The sequence below is a fragment of the Eschrichtius robustus genome, chromosome 1 (genome assembly GCF_028021215.1).
Source record: "Eschrichtius robustus isolate mEscRob2 chromosome 1, mEscRob2.pri, whole genome shotgun sequence".
NCBI lineage: Eukaryota > Metazoa > Chordata > Mammalia > Artiodactyla > Eschrichtiidae > Eschrichtius > Eschrichtius robustus.
The window spans coordinates 18,856,172-18,881,641 of NC_090824.1; positions in this window are offsets into that span (position 1 = coordinate 18,856,172).

Here is a 25,470-nt window from a genome sequence, read left to right on the forward strand (position 1 = left end):
AGGCATTTACAGGCTTTAGTTTGGGTTTGCTTACATAAGCTGCTAAGGTATAGGAACCATTTGAGTCTATTGGCTTCCCTGTTTAATTTAACAACACTTAGAAAAATTGTGAATTACGATATGTTGGATATGTCGATAAGGGAGAAAGAGTGTCCAGAATCACTCTCAGCCTTCTAACTTGTTTAACTGGGTATATTGATAATGTGATTTCCTGAGACAGAGAACAGATAAGGCAGATGAGGCAGATAAGGCTTGCTGCATATTAATGAAAACTTGAGCTTTACATGTGTTTTGTTTGAAGTCGATTAAAATAAAAAGGTTAATTAAGCAATTGAACATATAATTCTAGAATTTTGGAGATGGATGTGAAAGGCAGATATGGAAAAACACCATGACAGTGGATGAGATCTCCTGGAGAGAAAGTACAGCTTGATAAGAGGCAAGAACTTAGGACAGAATTTCAAGGATTTCTACCACTTAATATTATACAGACAATGTTTTTGATTATGAAGCAATAGAAAAAGCTCTAGAGTATAAAACAACATTCCAGGATCATGATCTCATTTGTTTTTTCTTTTTTTTTGTTACCAACTTTTGTAGAAACTGGGGCTAATCAGTTAACTTTTCTGGGTCTTAGTTTCATTATTTGTAAAATGAAAATTAAATTATATCAGTGCTTCTGCTCAGTTTTTTTTTTTTTTTTTAATCAGACTATAGGACCATTTCTGATCAATTGAATTGCGATCTCTGCAAGATAGGTCCCGAAATCTGTAGTTTCAAGAAACACCCTGACTGGGAACATGTGTGTTGCCTAATTCCTATAGATCCTCTTTCATTTAAAGTTCTGTGATTCTATAAGAATATGCAAAAAGCCATGGACAACATAAAATAAAAGAAACAATAAAGATGGTAAATTCATTGCAAAAAATGATTTGAATTTAAACATCTTTTATTCATTTTTTTATTCAAATTGAATGCCTCACCTTTAGATTTGCATCAAAACTTGAAACCATATGCCTTAAAGCTGAATGGCTTTAGTGTCTTAAATGGTTTGCTCCCTGTGGGAACTAAATTTATAATTGGTGACTGACTGACTTGCTTAAATCCTTGATTATAGGAATTTCCTCTATAGCATGTTTACTAGTTGACATTCATGGATTTTCTTTTGCTTTTCTTAGAATGTTTTCTTAATAGGATATATTTATTACCAATTTATCTGAAATAAAATTAAGTTTTAGCTCCTTACCCTGTTAAGCCAAGCAATCCTTAAGAGCAAACAATGAGCGGAGGTTCAAAAAATAAAAATAAAACAAGCCATCATTATGGTTTTGGGAAGTTAATTAGAGCACAAATTAGCAATGGTTCCTATAATGGTGGCCAAATGTTGAATTGTTCCCAGAAGTCAAAGAAACTAATCCTGATGTGAGTTTCCCAGGTTTCTTAGGGTTAAATTGTTAGATGTAGCAAAGTAGTATTCATATGCAGGATAGGACCAGTAGGCCAAGGAAGACCAACTTCAGTAACTTGCAGATTGAAGCATAAAAACATGGCAATTTCATCTGGGACAACTCTGGACCAATGATGATTAGGTTTGACATATTGAAGTGAGAGCATTTGAGTATTTCTACTCACTTTAGATAAAATAGGTAAGTTTAAGTCTTTAATGATGGTTGAAAAAATTAAACAGTTTTCTAGACTCCCAGACTCATACACATTTAGACTGATAGTGTCTCTGGATGGTTGATATTCCTTATCAAGAGCATTGATTTTAATATAAATACTTCTTTACATATTTTTATGCATGTCACTCTCCCATAAATAATTCCATAAATAAATAGTATACAGACTTGAATTTCAGACCTTGTCTTAACTGATCCTTTGAAGCAGCAGCTATCCTTCTGGTGAGAAGCTCTGGCTTTTTTCTTATAGTAGTCCATAAGTATTTTTTAATTAATTTATTCAACAAACATACACCGAGGGCCAACTCTATGTCAGGCATAATGTTAGGCAGTGAGAATAGCAAGAAAAAGGCAGACACTTTTATAAGTTTATGAAAACTTATGAAGTTTATGAAATTAATGCCAAGATACTTGTATCACGCTGTATTGAAAGTAAATGCTGAGACTTCATGGTCCAGCTATGTTAGAGTCATCATTATTGAACTAACCCATGTGCCATGAATAATGAGAAAACTAGACGAGATTTTCAGGCACTATACAACAAGCAGAATAAGACTATGATCCCTGGAAGAAGGAAAACCAAAGTTTGTGATCTCTACAATCACCTTGGCTTTCTGCCTGGAAGCACTTCTCAGTCTACACTAAAGGGAAAGAAATTCCAAGGTGAGTATATCAGTCATACTTACAGAAATGGGAGGTCAGGGAAGCAGAGGTGGCTAGAATTTGCAAACCCAAGTATTACAGAAGATGGAGCTACTCAGAGAAAGAGCTTCAGAAATCTGCATAGGAGTCCCCTTGAGTGGCTACATGCACATAAAGATATGTGCAGAGGTGGAAAGGAAAAGCTAAACATTCCCAGAGCTCACACAGAGTTGGGAAAATATTTGATTTCCATCTTGTTTTTTAATTTAATTAATTAATTAATTAATTATTAATTTTGGCTGTGTTGGGTGTTAGTTGCTGTGTGTGGGCTTTCTCTAATTGTGGCAAGTGGGGGCTACTCTTTGTTGCGGTGCTCTGGCTTCTCATTGCAGGGGCTTCTCTCATTGCAGAGCAAGGGCTCTAGACATGCGGGCTTCAGTAGTTGTGGCTCATGGGCTCTAGAGCGCAGGCTCAGTAGTTGTGGCACACGGGCTTAGTTGCTCCTCAGCCTGTGGGGTCTTCCCAGACTAGGGCCCAAACCCATGTCCCCTGCATTGGCAGGCGTATTCTTAAACACTGCACCACAAGGGAAGCCCAGGGAGACCTTGTTGATCAATTGGAGCTATTAGTAGATGCCCCCAAAAGATCACCTTTAAAAAGGGGCTATTTAGCCCTGGAGTAAATGCTACTTAATGCCACAAAAATTAGGCTTAATAATAAATCTTGAAAGGATCACATTGATCTACAAGAAACATAAAGGCCTTATAAAAGCAGACTTCAACTCTTTATAAAAGCAGACATCAAAATCCAAACACTGAACAATGTAACATTCACAGTACCCTTCATTCAAAACAATGTGTCACAAATAAAGAAGCAGCAAATGGTAACCGTAACCAGAAGAAAAATCCATCAACTGAAGCAGACCCAGACATGACAAAGATAATGGAATCAGCAGAAAAAACTTTAAAAATCTATTATAAATACACACAAGGATTTAAAGGAGGATATGAACATAATAGAAGGATAATAAAAGATATAAAAAACAAAATGGAACTTTTAGAGAAAAAAAAAAAAACTGGAAAAGAAAAATCTATTGAATGGGACTAATGCCCATTGGATACAGCAGAAAAATTAATCAGTGCACTTGAAGACATAACAATAGAAAAATATCCAAAGTGAAGAATAGAGAGAGAAATATTAAAACATAATGAACATCTCAGTGGATCTGTGGTAGAAATTCAAGGGATCTAACATGGAGATAATTAGAGTCACAGAAGGAGAGAAGAGTGAGGGAGGACAGAGAAAAATATTTGAAGAAATAGTGGCTGAAAGTTTTCCAATTTAATGTAAAATATAAACTCACTTGATCAAGAAACTTCAAAAATCCCAAATAGGATAGACATATAGAAAACACGCCAAGACATCAAAATGAAATTGTTGAAAACCAGTGTTAAAAAGAAAATCTTGAAAGCAGACTAGGGGAAAAGGTACATTACATAAAGAAAAACAGAGTAATTTTCACCAGAAACTATGTATTGTAAGTCAGACATAAATAAAACGTCTTTAAAGTGCTAAAAGTTTTTTGTTGCCAGTGATTTTTAGTGTCAAATCCAGTTTCCCCTATGATCTTTTCTAGCAGTTTTATAGTTTCATGTCTTATGTATGTCTTTAATCCATTTGAATTGATTTTTTTGTATAGTGTAAGATAAGCGCTCACTTTCTCTTTTTTGCATACGATTATTCAGTTTTCTCAACACTATTTATTGAAGAGACTGCCCTTTCCCTACTGTGTATTCTTGGAATCCTTGTCAAAGATCACTTGACCATATATGCATGGATTTATTTATGGGCTCTCTATTCTGTCTCATTGGTCTCTTTGTTTGTCTTTATGCAAGTACCATACTCTTTCGACTACTGTAGCTTTGTAATATGTTTTGAAGTGAGCAAGTGTAAGGCCCACAGCTTTGTTCTTCTTTCTCAGGGTTGTTTTTGCTCTTTGAGGTCCTTTGTGGTTCCATATAAATTTTAGGGTTTTTTTTTCTATTTCTATAAAAATGCCATTGAGATATTGATAGGAATTGCATTGAATCTATAGATTGCTTTGGGTAAAATGAACATTTTAAGAATACTAAGTCTTCCAATCCATGAACACAGGATATATTCCCATTTGACTGTATCATCTTTAATTCTTTTCAGCAATATTTTTTAGTGTATAAGCAGAAAAATAATCAACAAAGTAAAAAGGCAATGTATGGAATGGGAGGAAATATTTAAAGACCATATGTCTGATCAGGGGCTAATATCCAAGATATATTAGGAACTCCTACAACTCATAACAAAAACAAGCCAAACAATCCAATTAAAAATAGGCAAAGTACTTGAATAGACATTTTTCCAAAGAAGACATACAAATGACCAACAGCTATATTAAAAGATGTTCAACATCACTATTTATCGAGAAAATGCAAATAAAAATCACAATGATGTATCACTTCACACCTGTTAGGATGGTCACTATCAAGTACACCATAAAACAACGAATGCTAACAGGAATGTGGAGATTAGAACACCGTGCATTGTTGGTAAAGATGTAAACTGTTGCAGCTATCATGAAAAACATCATGGCGATTCCTCAAAAAATTTTAAAAAAAGAACTACTATATAAATATTTAATGAAAAAAACCTAAGGAAATTATTTGCCTGCCTGCCCACAGGAGTCAAAATGTTAATGGAAATTAAAAGGGAATAAGATACCAAAAGGAATCTTGTGTCTATACAAAGAAATGAAGAATGCCAGAAATGGTAAATGCATGCATAAATAAAAAATAGATTTATATCTTATTTTTTAATTTCTTTGAAAGATAGCTGTTGAATGCAGGAGTAATAACAGTGTATTGTGGGCTTTATAATATATGTATAAGTCAAATGAATGACAATAACATATGAACTGGGAAAGTAGAATTAAAGGTCTACTGTGAAATTTCTATATTAATCATGAAGGTATATAGCATTATTTTAAAATAGAATGTAATAAGTGAAAGATGCAACTAGTAAACCATGCATCTACTACTAGAATGTAAAACAAAGAGACGAATATAACAATTAATGGTGAAAATAAAGTAGAATACCAAAAATTCAATTTAAAAAAGTATTAAAAGAGAAAGGAAGGAGCAAAAGACAGATAATATGACTAGGAAATATATCTAAGAACGTAGACATTAAATGTAAATGATGTGAATAAAGCAATAAAAAGGCAGGGATTGTTGCACCATGGGGAAAAATAAGCAAGTTGTTGTATACAATGAACATACTCTCTAAATAAAGACAGATTGGTAAAAAAGTAAAAGGATGGAAAAAGATTCAGCTGATATTCATCAATAGGTGAATAGAAAATAAAATTATGGTATGTCCATACAACAAAATATCACTGTGTAATTAAAGGGACAAATTAAGGATACATACAAAAACATGAATAAATCTGAGAAATATTAATTTGAGTGAAAGAAGTCAGATGGAAAAAGAGTACCTGCTATATTATTTCATTTATATGAAATTCTAAAGTAGGCAAAGCTATACTACATTGTGGAAAGCATTTGGAGCTTTCCTAAGGCCTTGGGTGAGTGTGTGTGTGTGTGTGTGTGTGTGTGTGTGTGTGTGTGTGTGTTTGGAGTATGAGATATAGATTGCAAAGAGCATAAGGGAATTTTTCATGTTTATAAAAGTTTTCTATTTTCTAATTTTGGTGGTTATACAGATGTATATATTTATCAAAATAATGAATTGTACCTTTAAAGTAGGTGCATTTTATTCAATGTAAATTGTACCTCAATAACTTGTTTCAAAAATATATATTTTCCTGAAGAATTACTAAAATAGTGGTAGCTAACACTTATTAATGCATACCATACCTGGGATTTGCTAATCACTTTACTCATATTACTGTATTTAATCCTCGTATCAACTATGAGTCAAATCAAATATTTTTTTCCATTTTACTTACGAGAAAACTATTAAGTAACTTGCCCATTGTGATTCAACTAGTATCACACAGGATTTTGCTCATGAAGGCAGGTAAACTCCATCACTACACTCTTCTACCTGTCAATGGTTTTATGAGAAGGATGAATGGAACTGACTCTTATGTCTGTAATGGCTAAAGCAACTTTGATGTGACCCTATTCAAAGCAAGGACATATCCTCTTTCTCTCAATCTCCCTCCAAATCTGGGCTACTCTAGTGCCATTATTTTCAAATTATTTTAAAGTTTTCTGTTTCTACTGTTTACCTTATTTCATCCATATTTAACATATATTACCTATTCCCAGTATGAGGTTTAGTCATGGATTTTTAACTATATATGTTTTAAGGTTTTTTGTTTACATTGTTTCCTGTCCACTTCATTTTCCCCTAAAACAGAAGCTTCTCTTATAGTTTAGTTTGTTTATTATATACTTCCAGCATTTTCCTCCGATAGGTTAAATGGCTGATACAGTAATTTTTTGACCATATTAACTTTTCTCCTCCTGAACAGATGAATGATATTGGTTGGTAATAGAATTCTTAGGTAGAGTCATTTTGTCTCAGTAGTACTTTGATGTTATTCTGCCATTTTATTACAACCAGTGTTGCAGATGCTGGATAGTGTGATGCTAGTATTATTTACTTTCCCTCTGTAATAATTTTTTCCTTAGCCTAGAAATTTGTTTTAAAAATTCATTTTATCCAGGCAATTCAGAATTATTACCAAGACTTTTATCTTCCCATATGGAAATGGATGGGAATTGATTCTTATAAGTGAGTGTATAATTCTCTGGAAGTAAAATAAATTGCATCTTCATTTAGAATGTGGAGCCTATTTTTACTTAAATTTGAAGTAATTCATAACTTTAACGTGAACGAGATTCCTTTCCTATAACATTCCTGAGTGGAATCCAGGGTTGAATATGAGCCCTGGGTGATAATGACTTTGTGCCATTTGGAAAGTGCCTAGAGTGGTGGATGTAGAAATTTCAGAAACTAAAACAGACACATACACACACACACACATACTCCTAGGTTATCTCTGTAGATCAGTTGCAAAAATTATCCCAGTTCTCCACTCTGCTATACATCTGCCTTTTGCAATGTCACTTTGTATCTTCTGCCATTAAAGAAGTCCGTTTTCTTTCTCATTGAAGCTGGGGTGGCCTTGTTTTGTCACATGGAATGCAGAGTAAGGGATACTGTGCCAATTCTTAGTCTAGTTCCAAAGAGAATGTGAGAATGTGTGCATTTCTTCTCTCTCTCCCCCCCAACCTCCCCTTTTTCTCTCTCTCTATAAGTAGCTGGCCCCTATGAGAATCGACATAGATTAGCCTGCTGGAGGTGGACAGACAGTGCAGAAAAAAAACATGTTATTCTAGCCAAAGCCCCTGACCTGTGATAGAACCAGTTAACATCAGCAAAGCCACCCAAGCTACAAACAGCTGTCCACAGGGGCATGAATTAGCACACCTGAGAGCAGAATAACTACCCAGCCATTTTGCAGACTTGTGAACCACACAAATTCCTATTGTTTTAAGTCACTAGGATTTGTGAGTTGTTCCTTGTTTGGCTGTTTATTCCCAGCATTATGGTAACCGAGGACAGAAAGAGCATCTAAATTAAATGTATTTCAGAGATAAACTGAGACTAGAGTACAATTCAGTGCTACTTACTTTATACTCAGTTAGATCTGTTCATATTAGCCCCATTTCATTTATCCGACTTCTGGGCTTATCCAGATAGTTTTATGAAGCAAACAGAAAGAGTTCTCAATTCTTCTTTCATGTGTTATGTTAATATGATTTTCATTAGACTTGAAATATATGCAGACACATCATAATTGTAGCTGCACTGAAATACATGAAAAGGCTTTCTCTGATCATGATGTTAAAGTAAGATCTCTAAAGTGCCAGCAATCTGAGATACCACCTTGACTCATGTCAAATTTGAGCCAGTTTAAACATATTCTCATTTGGGGCCATTTGTATAATGTTTTCTTTAATTATTTGAATAGATAATTGCAGAGTTAATAAACTCTCACTTCGCATAAGACATTCGTCTTATTAGCCACCCACCCACCTCTCTCATGTGCACCCCTCAACTCCTGGTCATTTCTCCCAAGACATGTATTTTATTTTAGTGAAACATCTTTTGGTTGCAAATGAGAAGACTGAAATTATAAATAGTCAATTCAAAAAAAGTAACTTTCTTAAAGAAATCTAGTGGTTCATGAAACTGGCAAGGATACGAGTAGATTTGGCTTCACGCACGTATGACTGGATCCCGTGAGCTGAATGATATTATTTGTATGTGATTCCGTTTCCCCATCTTGACTCCCATTCTGCAGATGAACTGGCCTAATTACACCAGGCTTCTCCTAGTTGTTGACATGGCTACTGGAAGCTCTCAACCCAGAGGAAAGAAAGGAGCCCCCCTCTCATCTTCAGTAAGGAAAATTCCAAAGCAGGACTCAGATTATCTTGCTTGTTTACATGACTATTCCTGTTTCCACTTCTTGTGATTTAGAGGATATTGTTTTACAGTTGGCTTGGGTCATCTGCTCAAAGCTATGTCAGTAGGATATTGTGACAGATGACTGCAGAAGAACCGTGTGAATGCAGACGGGAGAATATTTTGTCAAAAATGTGGGATGTTATTACTAAAATAAGAAGTCGGTGATGGTAAGACCTAAATGACAGATGTTCACAGAGTCCCACTAGATTATGTCTCTTTGATAGGACTGTGACAACACAATTTCATTAATTTTTATTAGAGAGGGTTTTCCAGCTGCAAGGCATTTGTTACAATACGCTGGTAACATTACTGTTATCAGTTGTATAATAATAGTTTATAAAACTGAAAATAATTCAACTTAAATTTATTCTGAAAATGGAGGGAAACTTTTAAAATCACCATTTAAAAAACTTAATCCTGTTGTATACACATTTCCTAGCGTATTTTGCTACAATAAGATGTGAATGAAAATCGCATGATGGTGAAAGGCTTTTTATTCCTGATTCTAATCATATCCTAATTTTATGCCTGGTTATGGAAGAGTATATATTTAAAAAATAAAGCAAATGAAATTTTGGTGAAGCATGGAATCCATGCAGAGGTTTAAATAATAAAACATTTAATAAAAGTGATATTATGTTCTATGGTATGATATACAATCAACTTTTTAAATAGTGATTGCAGTCTTTTTTTTTGAGATCTGTGGCACACAACAAGACAATAAAAATTCAAGCGGTTTCACAATTCATGAATATTGATGCCATCAAAGCTATAAATAAAGGATATTTATAGTTATGAGTATTTATCCCCCTATTCAGATAAATAACTTTTCATCAAATTCTATTTTTATATATATATTTTAAAATTTATAATCTAGGCAATATCATTACTTTTAGCAATATGTATCCATATACTGGATAAAGAATTTACTTGTGAAAACTACACATGAATGCCAGTGATTAAAAACACATGATTTAGACAAACTCCTTTGATTTATATTTATTCGTTATGCCTTGCTAGTACTCAAGCCATGGATATTTAACATTTTCATAAATTTACTAAAATAAAGTGATTGCACAGATTTTTATTTTCCTATAAAAAAAGAGTACATCACCAAGCTCAGGTATTATCAGAGCACTCTGGCAATCACAAGGAAGACCAAACAAGATACTAGGGAACTAAGAAACTATTAAATGTAACAATTTATGCATCCAATCATAAAATATAGAAGTAGAATGCACCAGATAGAATAAAAATCATAAGAAATATTTAAAAGAGTATACTCAAGGAAGAAAAACCAGGAAGATTATTTTAGAAATTGAAGTTTACTGAAAAAATAAAGGAGTGAATGAATGAGTGTTCTGTTATTTGAGCATTAATTGTTTATCAAAGCACTGTGAGTGTGCAAAAATGAATATCTCATTACCTGACTTCAAGACTATTGTTATCTATTATAAGTAGAAACATACAAGGAACTATATATAATAAAATTATAGAAGTATTCTTGTAGGCAGGCTATAGCAAATTGAGAGAGAAAAGAAGAAAGAAATTCTCAGTGTAATTAAACCTGAAATGATTTCACCATCAGGGGTATGAAGATATTAAAAGGAAATACACCTTAACTTCTGTAAATATTTGTACTAAAATGAGTGTTACTTTTGAAGAACACTCTCAGAAATGAAAGAAATCCCACTCTCTAGAGCCTTTAAGCTATTCAAATGCTTTATAAATTAAATGACTTGACCTGAATAGAAAAATGAGTTATATAGTTTGTCAGAACATTCGGGGAAGAGAGGTAGGCATACAAACAAGAGTTCTCACTCTCCTCTTATGAAGACATGTGAGTGGAGACTAGCAATCTTGAGACCGCAAGAATAGTTAGCAAACTGGGGTTTAGTAAGGCTGGAGTGGAGGATAAGAGGAACAGAGCAGAGCAGTGAGTCACATAAAGAACTAAGAGAAAGGCCCAGAGAGGTTGAGGCAGGTCATACATGTCTTCATTTGTATTCTTTCTTCGTACCTTATTCTATAAGCAACGTAAGATTGCCAACGTCTGTTTTAAGCAAGTCAGTGACATGACTTGATGTGCATTTCAGAAAATTATTCTTTCAGAAGTTTGGAACAGTATTCGTCAAATAGGTTTTTTTTTTTTCTTTCTTATTTTGTGACAAAATTGATCCCATAAAATATTATCAATGTTTTTAAAAAAACTGTATGAAAAAGAGACGGCAGTCTTGGTGTCAAATGAATTTGAGAATCTTTTTATTGAATAAAGATGTATCACAATATCACAACTTCAGTTATGACTCTCTTAAGGAGAATAAAATACCCTGCCTATTGTAGATTAATTTGTTAAAGGAATTTTTCCTTCCAGAAAATCTGTGAACCTTAGTTTGGGAAATGCTGTTGTAGAAGCTGGAATGGAATGTACCAGTCCGGAGATGGGCATAACTCTTAGGAAACGTTGAAATATTTGAAGCAAATGTTAATGGGGATTAAAAGGGAAATGACAGCATGGTTAGGTAGACTGAAATAGATACTGAGGTGGTAGAGTAGACAAAACCTACTGTTGGATATGATTGGTCAAGGAAATGGTGAAGTCACATTATTCTTTGATTATGTTGTTTATTGGTGTTATCTATTGCTGCATAACAATTTACTCTAAAATATATTGGCTTAAACAGCACACATTTATTATCTCACAGTTACTGTGGTCCAAGAATCCAGGCACAATGTAGCTGGGTTCACTGCCTTTGGGTCTCTCACAAGTCTGCAGTCAAGGTGACAGCTTAGGCTACCATCTCATCTGAAGGCTCCACTGGGGAAGGATCTACTTTCAAGCTGGTTTACCTCTTTGTTGGCAGAATTCATTTCCTCTTAGGCTGTTGCAATGAGAGCTTAAGTTTCTCCCTGGCTATTGTCCAGAGGTCACTCTCAGTACCTTGCCACATGGCCCTCCCCATATGGCAGCATGCTTCTTCAGAGTGAATGAACAGAGGGAGTGTAAGCAAAAGAAAGATTGCTAGCAAGAAAGAAGTCCCTGGATTTTATAGCCTAATCTTGGAAGTGATACCCAATCACATTGGCCATTTTCAATTTCTTTAAAGCAAGCTACTAGGCCCAGCCTGCACTTAACTGGAGGGAATTAGACAAGGGCATGAATAATAGAAGACATGAATCATTGTGAACCATTTTAGAAGGCTGCCTGCCACATTATCTAATGGTTGATATGAAAATAAATCTCCAGGGGCTTTTTCCATAGAAAGAAAGATGACGATTAAAGCAAAAATAAGAAAGAACAAAAACAAAAAAAAAAACCCACAAACACTTCTCTACCTTTAAAGTGAATTAAACTTTATTTCTTTTAAAAGAGCTAAAGATTGTTGGGCAGCTACCCTTTTAAACTACGTGATGCACTAAAGCATTTTTGTGATTTATGGAGTCCATGAGCTGAATCTGATAAGTATTTGTGCACTCAACTGTGAATATTTTACAATGTGTTTAACACACATACAAGCAGAGATAAACGCAGTTAGTAATTAGAAAGTTTGTACCAAGAACAGCTTTTATTTTTACTAAAAGCGTTCTTGAAACAAACTTTTTTACTTTTGCATTGTAACACAACACCATCATTCTCTTTTTTTTCTATATCCTTTTAATGTTTTACACATGGTGTGAGAAACCATGTGTTCCTGGTTAAAGACTTATTGTTTGCTAAATTGTTGTGGCCTTTTAAATTCTTCACACCCCTTTATCTTCTCACCCCCACCTCTCAATATTATAAATACCCATATACGTGCATTTTTCAACTAATGGGATACTCAGTCCCCTGGGTGATCACACTCAAGGCAGTTTAAAAGAATGTAAACATTAGTATGAAGAATTTGGTGTGTGTTTCAACTTTCTAACTCTACCTCCAGTCAGCGTAGGTGGGATTAATGATTTAACCCAACCATTTCAGAGTTACCTACCTTAAGTCTGAAAAGAGTGGTGTCTGGAAATCATAATTACTGATCACGTTCTGGTCAAAGGTTGAACATTTCTCATTTACAGAGACATAGAGATCCATTGCCCCAGTGCTTTCCTAGATAAAGTAGACTGGCCTAAATCTAGTCAACATTAAGTAAAAGACAGAGTATTTGTGGTGTGTGTGTGTGTGTGTGTGTGCGCACGAGTGAATTTTGTGTGATCTACTTTGGAATGTCAGTATAGCAAATTTCAATGATAATGATCTGGGGGCACAAACAGAACTGAGACTTAACTGTTCACCTTAGACAATTCACTTAACTAATCTGAACCATGATTTTGTCATATATACAAGTACAGTAGTGATAATATTTATCTCGAAATTATTGAGAATTTTAAATAATATGCTGTGAAATAGTAGTAACTATTAGAAGATCAAAAAGCAGAGGGATAGGGTAGTCTAAGTGAAGGAAGAGGCTGGTTTACTCTGTATGCTCAGAAAAGGTCTCTGTGAGGTAACAATATTACAGCTTATAGCTGAATGGGAAAAGAAGCCAGACTGGCAAGGATATGAGAGAGGAATCTTCCAGGCTGAGAATATCTGGAAAGTGCAAAGGAGCTAAGGCAGGAACAAAATTGGTATGTTTGGCTAAAAGAAAAAGACCCATGTGTCTGCACTGTACCAAGTTGATGATGAGGAAAATTGGAAGAGGACAAAAAACCAGGCCAGGCACCTTATAGGTCATTTAGGAGGTTTAAACTTTATTCTGTGTGTAATTGGAAGGAATTGAGAGTTTTCAGTAGGGAAGTGATATGGCATAATTTACATTCTAAACAAGAAGATTACTCTGGATGGTCTGCATGAAATAGATTGGACAGGAGGTAAAGATGGATTAAAAAGTTCTGAGATGTTTTAAGTAGTTCAGGCTACAGAAGATGAGGTTTTGGAAGGTGGAAGACAAAGGAGATGGAAAGATATGGAAAGTTAAGAGGGAAAATGGAAGTGTATGGTGTCTCTAAATGCAAGAGAATGTGGTTGAAGAAATAGAAAGTGGGCATCTACATCAAATGCTGCTGAGAGGAAAAAGAAGACAAGGATAAAGAATTGTTTTTTAGACGTGGTGGCATACAGATTAATAAGAATCTCAGTTAGTGCAGTTTCAGCATGTTGGATATGGAAATCTGGTTGGATCAAGAGGAGGGGAAACAGGAAGGACAAGTAGTAGAGCAGCAATAATAGTTAATGCTTTTAAGAGGTTTTACTGGGAAGCGGATCACAGACATAATGGACTTGAAGGATATAGAAAGAGAGTTGTGTTGTCAGTTTTTAAAATGGTAAATCTTAGAGCATGTTTATATGCCACTGGCAATGAATCAGTAGAAATGGAGAAAATCATGATTTAGGTGAGAGAGGAAATAACAGTAATAAAACTCTGAGAAAACCAGAAGGAATGGAATCCAGAGTCCAGTGAAAAGTTTGGACATTGACCAACTTGTCAAAATGTCATCTTTTGAAACGGAAAGAGAGCCAGAGAGTGTGAGATGAGATGCAAGTAAGATTGTGGAGTAGGAGTAAAGTAAAATAGATTCCTTCCAATTGCTTTGAGTTGGTGGGAGAAGGGATGTGGTGTTTTAGATTTTAGGAGAAAGAGGAAGATATAAAATAATTATTACAGTAGATGCAAAATAAACTTTAGAAGGGGATGGAACGAGATTGTCTATTTGGTATTTGAGGTGCTGAGTTTAAATTGTGATTGGTAAACTTAGTTTTACATTATCTCTAGCCATATGTCTTTGCTTGAGTACAGATCCAGAAAGGTAGGTGCTTATGTAGATTTAGTGTTTTCAGGCAAAAACAACAGAAGCAGAAAGGGTCAAGGGACTTGAGGATATTTTCAAGGAATTTTTATAATGATGTACCATAGATTCTAAGCTGAGTAAAGAAGAAATTAATGACCTTGAGAGGATGACTGGTAGAAAGATTAGGGCAGACCAGGGGAGAAGACTTCTCGATAAGGCAAAAGGATTGTTACAAGAGAGAAGAGTAGGCCACCTGAAGAAGTGTAGATGGCGTGAGAAATTTCAATATTAGACTTGAAATTTCAGAAGTAAGGAAGTGATGACAAAATCGATGCCATGACCCTGATAATGGTCAAATTAAGATGAAGTAATAGACCATTGGACATGAGCAGGCCAAGGAAATTTAAGCCCTGGTGTTGTATGGATTATTCAGGGCATCCAATATATTGAAGTCACCAAGAATGATGATAAGAGCAAAGATGGAGAGAGTTGAGTATGAGCCAAGGGGTGAAATCTCCAGCAAGAAGGTATATCGAGGAGGTCAAAGAATTAGAGTAACAAAGAAGGACAGTGGTCGCTCTTATTGTGTGATATACAATTCAAAAGAGCTGGAGGTTTTGAGGGAGGAAAAGAAAATGTGATACTGAAGTGTGGAAGGGAGGAAGAAGGATATCTATCCCATCTCCAGGCCCTGAGGTATGTAAGGAGTGAGTGAGAGAAATAAATTGGTCTCCACTATGAAGAGCTGGGGGCTGTGTTTATCAAGGGACAGTTTTCTATTAATCCATAAAGGTGAAGACAACATTTGGAGGAGAGGCTTTGGAAATAGGAATTTTCAACACTGTACAAGGCAGAAGACAAACTCTGAGTTTAGAGCTGTATCAAAAAGATGCCTTTTTTCTTTTTTATCTCATCTCTGATGGTTTAGTTTAAAATACGGATGCATAGGAACTTACAGTATATTACAATAACTGATTTGCCGGGGAGTAAGCTAGTAGGAATATCTAACCTAGTTACTGAATGAAGGCAGGGATTGACTTAAATGCAGAGATACAACCTCAGTAATAATTAGTAGGAGACAATTTTACAGAGATTCTTGGATGGAAGGAGCTGCTTAGAGCTTGTGTTCCTCTTTTTTTCATTCCTAATATAGCCATCCCTTTGTATTAACTGGGGATTGGTTATCCATGGATGTGCAATGCCCTTTTATAAAATGGCATAAAAATTGCATATAACCTATGCAAATCCTCCTGTACACTTTAAATCATCTATAGATTGCTTATAATAACTAATACAATGTAAATTCCACATACGTGGTTGCTAGTGTGGCAAATTTATGGAATTTTCTGTAATTTTTAGAAGCTACTTTGATCTAAGTTTGGTTGAATTCAAGAAAGCCGAGCCTGCGGATATGGAGGACCGACTGTGTTATTTGTTCATCTGTATTTTTTGAGCAATCATGTCAGGTGTTTATTTATTTATTTTTACTTTTTTAGTCTTTGCAAAGATTTATCTTTTGTCTTTTTGGATTTTCTCTGTGTGTCTCTGGTTTTATATCCCATTGATTTTTCTTTGCTTTATTGTCGTTAATTCTGCTTGTTTTGGTAGTTATCGTTGACTGTTGCGTAATTACTTATGTATGACACATTGCTCATTAATTAACAGATTTTCTCCTTGTTTAGGCTGAAGGGTATCCCTTCCAAATTCACATGCTGAAACCCTAACCCACAGTTCTTCAAACTGTGACTGTTTGGAAATAGCGCCTTTAAAGTGGTGATTAAGTTAAAATGAGCCCATTAGGGTGGGCCCTAATCCAATCTGAATGGTATCCTTATAAGGAGAGGATTTTGTACTCACAGAAGAGACACATACAGGTGAGGACAGGACAAGAAGGTGGCCATCTGAAAGCCAAGGAAAGAGGCTTCAGGACAAAGCAAGCCTGCTGACACCTTTCTCAAGATGAGAAAGTAAATTTCTTTTGTTTAAGCCACCAGTCTGTGGTACTTTGCTATGGCAGCTCTAGCTACTAATCCACTTCTTTTCTACTGAAAGCATGTAAATACCATACATTTTCCTCTAAGTGCCATTTGAATTGTATCACATACTTTCATAGGAAGTGTTTTTATGATATTTCAGTCCCAAATATTTTCAGTTTTTCAGTATGATTTCTTCTATGATACATGAATTATTCAGAACAATGTTTATATATTTTCCAACATAAGTTTTTTTTCATGTATTTTGGTTATTGATTTCCAATTCAAGGGCAGTATGGTACAGCAAACATACTCTACATGATTCTAACTCTTAACTGTATTGAGGACTTGCGACCTCAGATAACACCAACTTTTGTAAACACTGCATGTATGCTCTGAAAAATATGGATACTGTCTTTCTTAGGCGGATGGTTGTCTGTATATCTGTTAAACTGAGCTTCTAATTTAGTTGTTTAAATTTCCTATAATCTTATAAAAATGTAGTCTTTTGTCCTATAAATTATCAATAAAAATCTGTTTAAATATCCCACCCCAATAGTGGATTTACCAATATCTATATTCTAACATTTTGCTTGTGTGTGTGAGGTTATTTATTAGGCTCATTTAAAGACGTATTTATTATAACATATTGCCTACTTGAAATTTTTATCTCCAATAATGTGTATTTATCTTCAAGTCCATTTTGTTTGAAATCATCATAGCACATCAGCTTTCTTTTCTATAGCATATGGCTGGTTTATGTTTGCCATCTTTTTTGTTGTTGCTGTTTGTTCACGTTCGATTTTGCTCCTCTAATTGATGTAAATACATTTTACATCTTGTATGCCAATCCCAAAGTTGAATGACATATTCTTGATTATGAAAGACATGTTAGTAAAAAAATGGAAAATGAGAGAGGAAAAGCTATTAAATATAACTCCAGCCCTGCACCAGCAATTTTATTCCCCATCCTCACCCCCATTGACAATCTGATTTCCTTCTCATGGTAACGTCAGTCTCTTACCCAGCAGGACTGTCCAGAGCTTGCTTGATCAAACAATTTTCTCTTTGTCCAAGAAAAAATTTTGCCTTAACTTTGGCAGGGAGGATACTGAAATGCTTGTTCTCTGTGTACCAGTGTGCTCTATTGCGTGTATAAACACATCTACAACATTAGCAGCCATCTGCCCAGTAACTGAAACTTTAGATAAAGTTATGGCATTGAATTGGTGAGCCATATGATGCCACATAGTTCTGAGTTTTTGACACTCCAGCATCGTTTGTTTTCAAAGTGCCGTGATTCTGCAGTTGAAACCAAACAAGACTCTTTCTTAAATTAAGAAAACAGATTATATTTGTGCTTTATGAGTTAGAGGAAGAGAGTGACTAAACTATATTAAAAAAGAACAATGCAGAACAACTCTGGAGATATATTTAGAAAAATTGAAAAAGTCATTGGCTAGTTTCCTGAAATGGTATAGATGGATTTGTCAGTAGAGACCTTCTGTGAATCATCATGACAGGCTGTTCATGGCAGGCTGCGTATGGGTACCACCTTGCAGGATGAGCTAGGCAGATAGTAGACCTCTTCATTTCTTTGGGATTTATTTCTCTATTTTTTATGATTTTGCTAAATCCAAAGATGGATAATTTGTACATTTATTATAAAAATTTTCTGGAAGATAGAATATTTATTCTTTTAAATCAGTACATTAGGACTCTTTTCAACAGAAGAAAATAAAATGTCATGTTCTATTGGGAGATTATATTTTGTTTTGCTTCTATTTACCAAAAAAGGCATGTGTTGGGTACTATAATGCCATTGAAAATCTACCACATTTTTAAAAATATTTAAAATAATTTAAAATTTAAAACCATTTTCTGACTGACGTGTCTGTTGATGAGCATCTAAAACCTCTACCTGAATTAGTACATTGGCTGTATATGACATTTCACATTGCAGTCATATGGTCTACCATTTGTTTCATGTGCTGGAATGATATTGTCAAGCTCCTAATATAAATCTACAGTTACTTTTGTCATAATATGAATTGGTAAGTAGAAAATAATTTTCATTTACAATTAATAAGTCACAAAGTGAGTGTAGTAATAAATTAGAAATTAATACATAAAGATCCACTAATTATATTATTGCAAGCATTTATTTGATGAAATAGAAATTTCATGAGTACAGATTTAATTCCTATAACAATTTTTCAGTGAGGTAGATCGTTTTTAAAATTTTTACAAATTCTGTGTTATGTTACTTTGCTGTATAGCATTCCTTCACTATTTAAAGAAATACATCTTCAAAGAATTATCAGCAAAAAATAAAAAGCGATTAGAGATGAAAATAAAATCCAATTATCTGGATAAGTGAATAAAGTTTTTGAAAGAATGGGTGAAATGCCAGAAGACAGGAAATGACTTCAGGGCTACTAATTTGGCCATTATATGGTGGAAGATACTTCACTAACAGGACAGGATATATCTATACTTTCTACCTACATGTCGGTCATCATGGATGAATTTCAGGAAAAACAGGAAGAGAGACTATCCTAAAGACTCCATTAAAATAAATATGCTATTTCTGATGCAGATAAAATGACATGAAATTCGAAATTTCCGTATTAAATTATTGGTCATTTTTATTGAAAACCATCCATTTCAATCACAATCTTTTAATTGTCTGAAAGATGGTATACATAAGAAGTTTTTAGACATATATAACACATTTTTCTTGCATATGTTGAAAAAGTGATCAGATCCTAGTTACTTGTTCTGCCTCCAATTATTTTTGTTAAATTTTATTGAATTGCAAATATTTTAGAGGTAGAAAATAGTTGATTAAAGAATTAGAGTGGGTGTAAAGATTAACAGTTTTATCACATATTCATTGTAACAGGAATTTAAAATGTGCATTTTCAATAGATTGAAGTATAATAAATTGAAATATGGTTTTTAAAAATACTAACAACTGCCTTTCTGCATAACAAAATTATATGGAAATGAGAGAAAAATGCTGTTTTTGAATGCATAATCTATATGGTTCTGTTTTTGGCGAGGCCATGTCTAGCACTGAGATGATCATTCCAGAAATAATGTGAGCGTGGGAATTTTCTTCACTTGGCAGAAACCAGAATCGAATTTGATAACATTCTGGCAGAATTTTTTGCAGAATACAAACATTGATACCAGAAAATATTTCACATTGTTTTAGGCATTGATATACAAAATCAAATGATCAAAATAAGAACAGATGCAATGACATAAATCACACTGAATTAAGAAATGCTAAATGTTACTGAATTATTACAATCCCTTGATATAAGTTATACAGAGGAGGTAATTATTTTGCACATTTTATGAATAAATATATTTGGGGAAATGTTCATTACTTGATTGGAGAAAACATATACAAATTGTTAGTATGTCATTTAGACAAGTAATACAATGCAAAAATAAATTTAAATGAATGCTCCCCAACTCATTTTACGAGGCTCATAAAATCTTATTATCCAGTCAAAGACCCTATGAGAAAGGAAAAATGGTAGGCCAACCACATTCACGAGATCACAGATGTCCCAAACAGAATATTGGCTAAAAAAATCCAGAACAAAAAATCTGATACAATGTATTGAAAAGAAGTTAGTTTTGTGGTTTTTCTCCATTGTACTTATGACTGTAATATACGACTTATTCAATTTTAAATATTTTTTTGTAGTCAATGTGAACTCTGTTAAGGAATGTCCGTTCTGTTCACTGATAAGCTCCCACACCCAGACCAGGACCTTATATATAGTAAGTTGTCAATAATTGTATGTTAAAGGAGTCAACCCCAGAAATGAATGTAAATGAACGTTAGAAAAAAATGTATGAATATAATTCACCAAATTAAGTGATTAAACTACATGACCATGAGTCTCAATATATGCAAATAAACCAGTCATAAAATTCTACACTTGTTTTTTTTAAAAGAAACGATACAAACATAGGGAACTTTCTTAACCAGATTAAGGATATCTACCAGAACTCAGACATCATACATAGTGGTGAAATAACAGACTTTTCTCTTAAAATCAGGAATAAGAAAAATAAGCTCACTGTTCTTTCTTATTCAAAATTTTCACTCAACATTAGAAATATTGCAGAAAGTATAACTGCCTACACAAAACCCAGTAAAGATCTACACATAATTGTATTCAGAATTAATAATGGAGTTTATTAAATTTCTATACACCAGCAACAAATAGGAAACCTAATTTCAGAAATTACTTTTAGCAAAATAAATACATGAATAGAATCACCTTTCATAAACAGATCTATATGAAAAACATACAAAAGTATTATTGGAAGTTATACAAGAATATATATGTGTATGCATATGGGTTTATGAATGCATATTTACATATATATAAGTAAATAGAAAACGATACCATGCTTATGGAAAGAATCAAAATGCAAAAGATGGCAATTCTACCAAGTTGATCTATAGAGTCCGTGAATTTTCAATACATATTGCAATGGAATTCTTCACAGAACTTGACCAAGTAGATTCTAACGTATATAAAGAGGAGTAAATGCGCCCGTAAGAGCCAATACACTCTTTAAAACAAACAGAGAGGACTTGGACAATTAACTTTCAAAGTATCTTATAAAACCATAATAATATAGTGTTTATTGACACAGGCACAAAGCAGGTTGACCAATTAAATAGAAAAGAGGTCCAGAAACAGACCCTCCCATGTATGGAAATTCATAACGACATCAGTAGCTCTGTAAAACTGGCGTTAAACACCACTTCATAGCGGTTGGCTAACTGGTGCTTGATGGAGGAAATTGTACTGTATGCTATTCCGACAAAAAAAAGAAAAAAATTAAACAGTAAATGATTACAGCTAAGCTTTATAGAGCATTTGCCATGAGCCAGGAGTTCTGCTAAGCCCCTTATCTCTTTCCATTTCCAGACTTACCCTTTGATTTAGCTACTGTTTTAGCTCCCATTTTAAAAATTCAAACAGTACCCACAGTTGGAAAGCTCAGGAGTGTCAGAGCCAGGGTCTAAACACTGCTCTCCTCTCCCAAATCCATGCACTCATTTTATATATTTCTCCTTGAGAAACGTTAATGATAAAAACCAAACCAAACAAACAAACAATCATTTATTTCAAAATAAATACAAACTACAATGTCAGCATGTTCAGAATTTCAATTAAATACAAACACTAAAGAATCATAAGTTGAAGTAATATGGGAAACCAATGAGATAAGGGATATTTCATAAAAATACTAATTTTTAAGGATCTTGTAAACACCTAAGTTGCATTAAAAGGGAATTTAATAATATCTCATTATATGCCTTCCTTTTATTGATGCCTATAGTGTTGCTTTTAAATAGAGGCCTAATATCAAAAAGCACATATTCTAATAATGTGAAACTTGCAAAGGAAAACCAACAATATGAAAACAACCAAAAAAAGAATCACATTTTATTGCAATGGAAAATTGGCTAAACTTTGACTTTTTATCTTATAAACAAACTTTTCTTAGAGGAACTTTATAAAGCTTGTTTGTGGTGAGAGACCTTTAATAGCAAAACCTGGAAAATGTTACCTATTATTAGCTTAAACTATTGTATTTACCTGTTATCCTTATAACACTGCCAGGATAAAGAGTCTGTCAGTGTTTCCATTTCATTTCCGAATCAACCATGACACTTTGCTCTGGGCTAAAACCTGGCATGTGAGTCTAAAGTCAGTTTTATTTTTCCTTAAATAAATGTTGAAATACTTTTTAGCTAAGCCATTTTGGTTAGAATAGAACATAAATAAATGTAACTGACTCCAGATGCTTTTGGTGCCCACTGAGAAACAACAGAAAGGATATATATTTTCTTAAAAAGTAAAACATAAACATAAAGCAATGACCAATGTGCACATTCACTTCATACAAACCGTGTGTCTTACTTTAAATTTGTGCTTGCTTTTAAATTATTCTAAGACTACATGAAATTCAGCTTTCCCAATGTATTTATAGTAACTCATAAAATTTAGATCCTTTAGGTAACATTTATTTAATTCTAGATTTTAAATAAAATGCATATATCAGTAATTCTTGAATTAGAGTAATGCAGCATTATACATGCAAAAAATTGAAAGACCTTAAGGACACCCTTGCCTAATAAATCTGGTAAAGATAACCCCTATCCTGTAAGCTTTCAAATATATCATATAACCATTGCTGTGTGTTGACTCAGCCTTGGAGAAAGACACCCAGCAGGTTGGCAGGATAAAAGCTTTCCTGTTTATTCAACAATGTGCCTCCGTAGGGGGTACAGTGGCAATCAGACTGGCAGGTCTTAACATGGTGCATAAATATTTCCAAATCCACCGAGCATACTTGGCAAAATGGAAAAAGTGAGACAGACCACCAGCAGGCGTCAGATTCACCTTGAAAAGTCCTAGACATAACGGAGACAGTCTGCTCAGGCATCACCCAGCACCTTCCTTTGTATGTTTTGCTGGCACCATTGCAGCCCTCATTACTTCCTACCTAAGCATCTAAGTGTGTCACAGCATTTAGTAGTTGGATATACACAGGTGAACTCCCCCATATTTCATCAGTTTGGGGGTATACGTTTGGCATGAGATCCAAGCTTGCTAGGAACAGATATCTTTAATCGCTTGTTCAGAATTCTGTAGTAGTCATCGACAGAACCAACATGGCATTGGATTCTCAGAGTACTGACTCAGGTTCCTAAACACGTTATTTTCAGGTTCAGAGAGAGATCTTCACTAAGGAAAGAGGGGTAAAGGAGAGTAAATAAAGAGTTAAATGCCAAACTAGACCTATAAAAACATTGATTTTAGATAATCAATTTAAGGTTTGGTGACATGTTAGGGTTGGATAAAATAAGCATATTCTTCCTCCTTCCCTTTCTTCAGCAAGCTCTTCACCTTCTAAACTCAACTTCCCCAGCTGTAGAAGATGAATAACAAGAATTATTTCTTCCAGTGTAGAATTATGAACTTCTAGTAAGGTACTGTAGCTTAAATATTCATGGAATTATAAGACCCACACAAGCAAAAGTTTAAAAAAAAAAAATAAAACAGAAAGTAGCATTTTTTTAGTTAATATATATTAGGGAAACCTCTAATATTATTGATATTGAATTGATAAAGTATGGTAATATAGTGGAGCAAGTAGGTGCTATTACTGTCCCTACCATGAACTATCTGTGTGATCCTAGAACAGACACAACCTCCATGAGTCTCAAATTTATCATCTGGAAAAGTGGATTTGTCACTTAATCCAGTAGGGATGTTGTGAGAAATGAAATAGTGCTCAGAGAATTTGAAGACTTTATTGGGAATAATGTCATGACTCATTTATTGACTTTAATAACATATTTATCAGTTAGGACTGAATTCAGCAATCTGAAGCTTAACCAAGTAGACATTATATTTCCTCACACGATAAGAAATCCAAAGGTAGGCTCACCATAGCTGAGATGGTGGCTCATGATGCCATTGGGGTAGCAGATTTCTTCAGTTTTTCCCTCCCCATCCTCTTGGCCTGTGGCTTTCGTTCTCCTTGTCACAAGATGGTTGTTCCATTTTCAGGTATTGCATCCACATTTCAGGCAGGGAGAAGATAAACAGCAAATGGCCAAACGCTGCTGCCAACTGAATCTATTCATTTTCATCATTGAAGCAATGGCTTTTTCAATACCCATACGGGATATGCTTGTTTACATCTCAATGCTACAAATCAGCCAAATGGGTACTCTCAGTTTCTAGATACTCTGAAAAGGTGGCTATTCCAACAGGGCATGTTACAGTACAGAATAAAAGTATGGTTCTTTCATAAAGAGGTTGTTTATGGAGTAGACCGCCATTAGTCAGCCGCATGCTGAGAAGTTAGGGTAATGCCTATGTTATTTTGAATTTTCAGCTTTATGTATCTCAGGCTTCCTAAATAAGTTATAGAGTCTCCGAAGACAGGCTCCAGCTTTATTACTTCTCTTGAAAGTGTCACAACATGCTACACAGGTTTGTGTATATTACAGAAACAAAATAAATATTATTTTTAACAGTCTGGGTTAAAATGATAGACTGTCTATAAATATAACCCTTGGTGAGTCATCCACCTTCAAAACTATTTCTTTTTCTTTTTGTCTCCTCAACTCCATGAATATCCTCCATAGATTGTTAAACTATTCTCAGGGATATTACTCAAAGACAAGGCATGGCACGCATAATTTATTGAGGACATCTGTGTGGAAAGATTCTGTGACTGAATAATTCTCCAAACAGGAAATGGTATTTCAGTGGCACTTCTATAACTATAGGCCTTCTATGCACCAAAGCGTTCCTTTACAGCTCCCCAATGTATAATTATTGTGGATTTATTCTTGGCCTTTATGAATGTCTAAGAGAACATAGCTCTATTAAACTTCTTTCCTTCCTTCAGAATTTTAGCCCAATGGACTAGAAATATACCTGACCTAGAGTATTATTTATTAAGAATGCCCTCTCTTCTAGATTGTTCCTATGATGGGTGACATTTATGTGATATACAGGTAAAAGGATCATAAAGAAGATGTTTATAATGGGCTTTCCAATTGTTAAGAGACTAGGAAGTAGGAAGGTATTGGAGCAAGGCTTATTAATTGAATTGTTTACAAATGAGGTCCTTAAGTAGGAATTTGTATAGTGTATGTAGGACATGCTCATATAATTTATGTCTAACGAATGAATATTTTATGTCGAATAATCTCCACTTCCTTTGTCAAGTGACACTCATATAAACAGCTTCTTAGAAAGGGTCAAAGGGTTAAGTCTCTTTCTCCTCTTGAATTTTTTAGAAAAGAA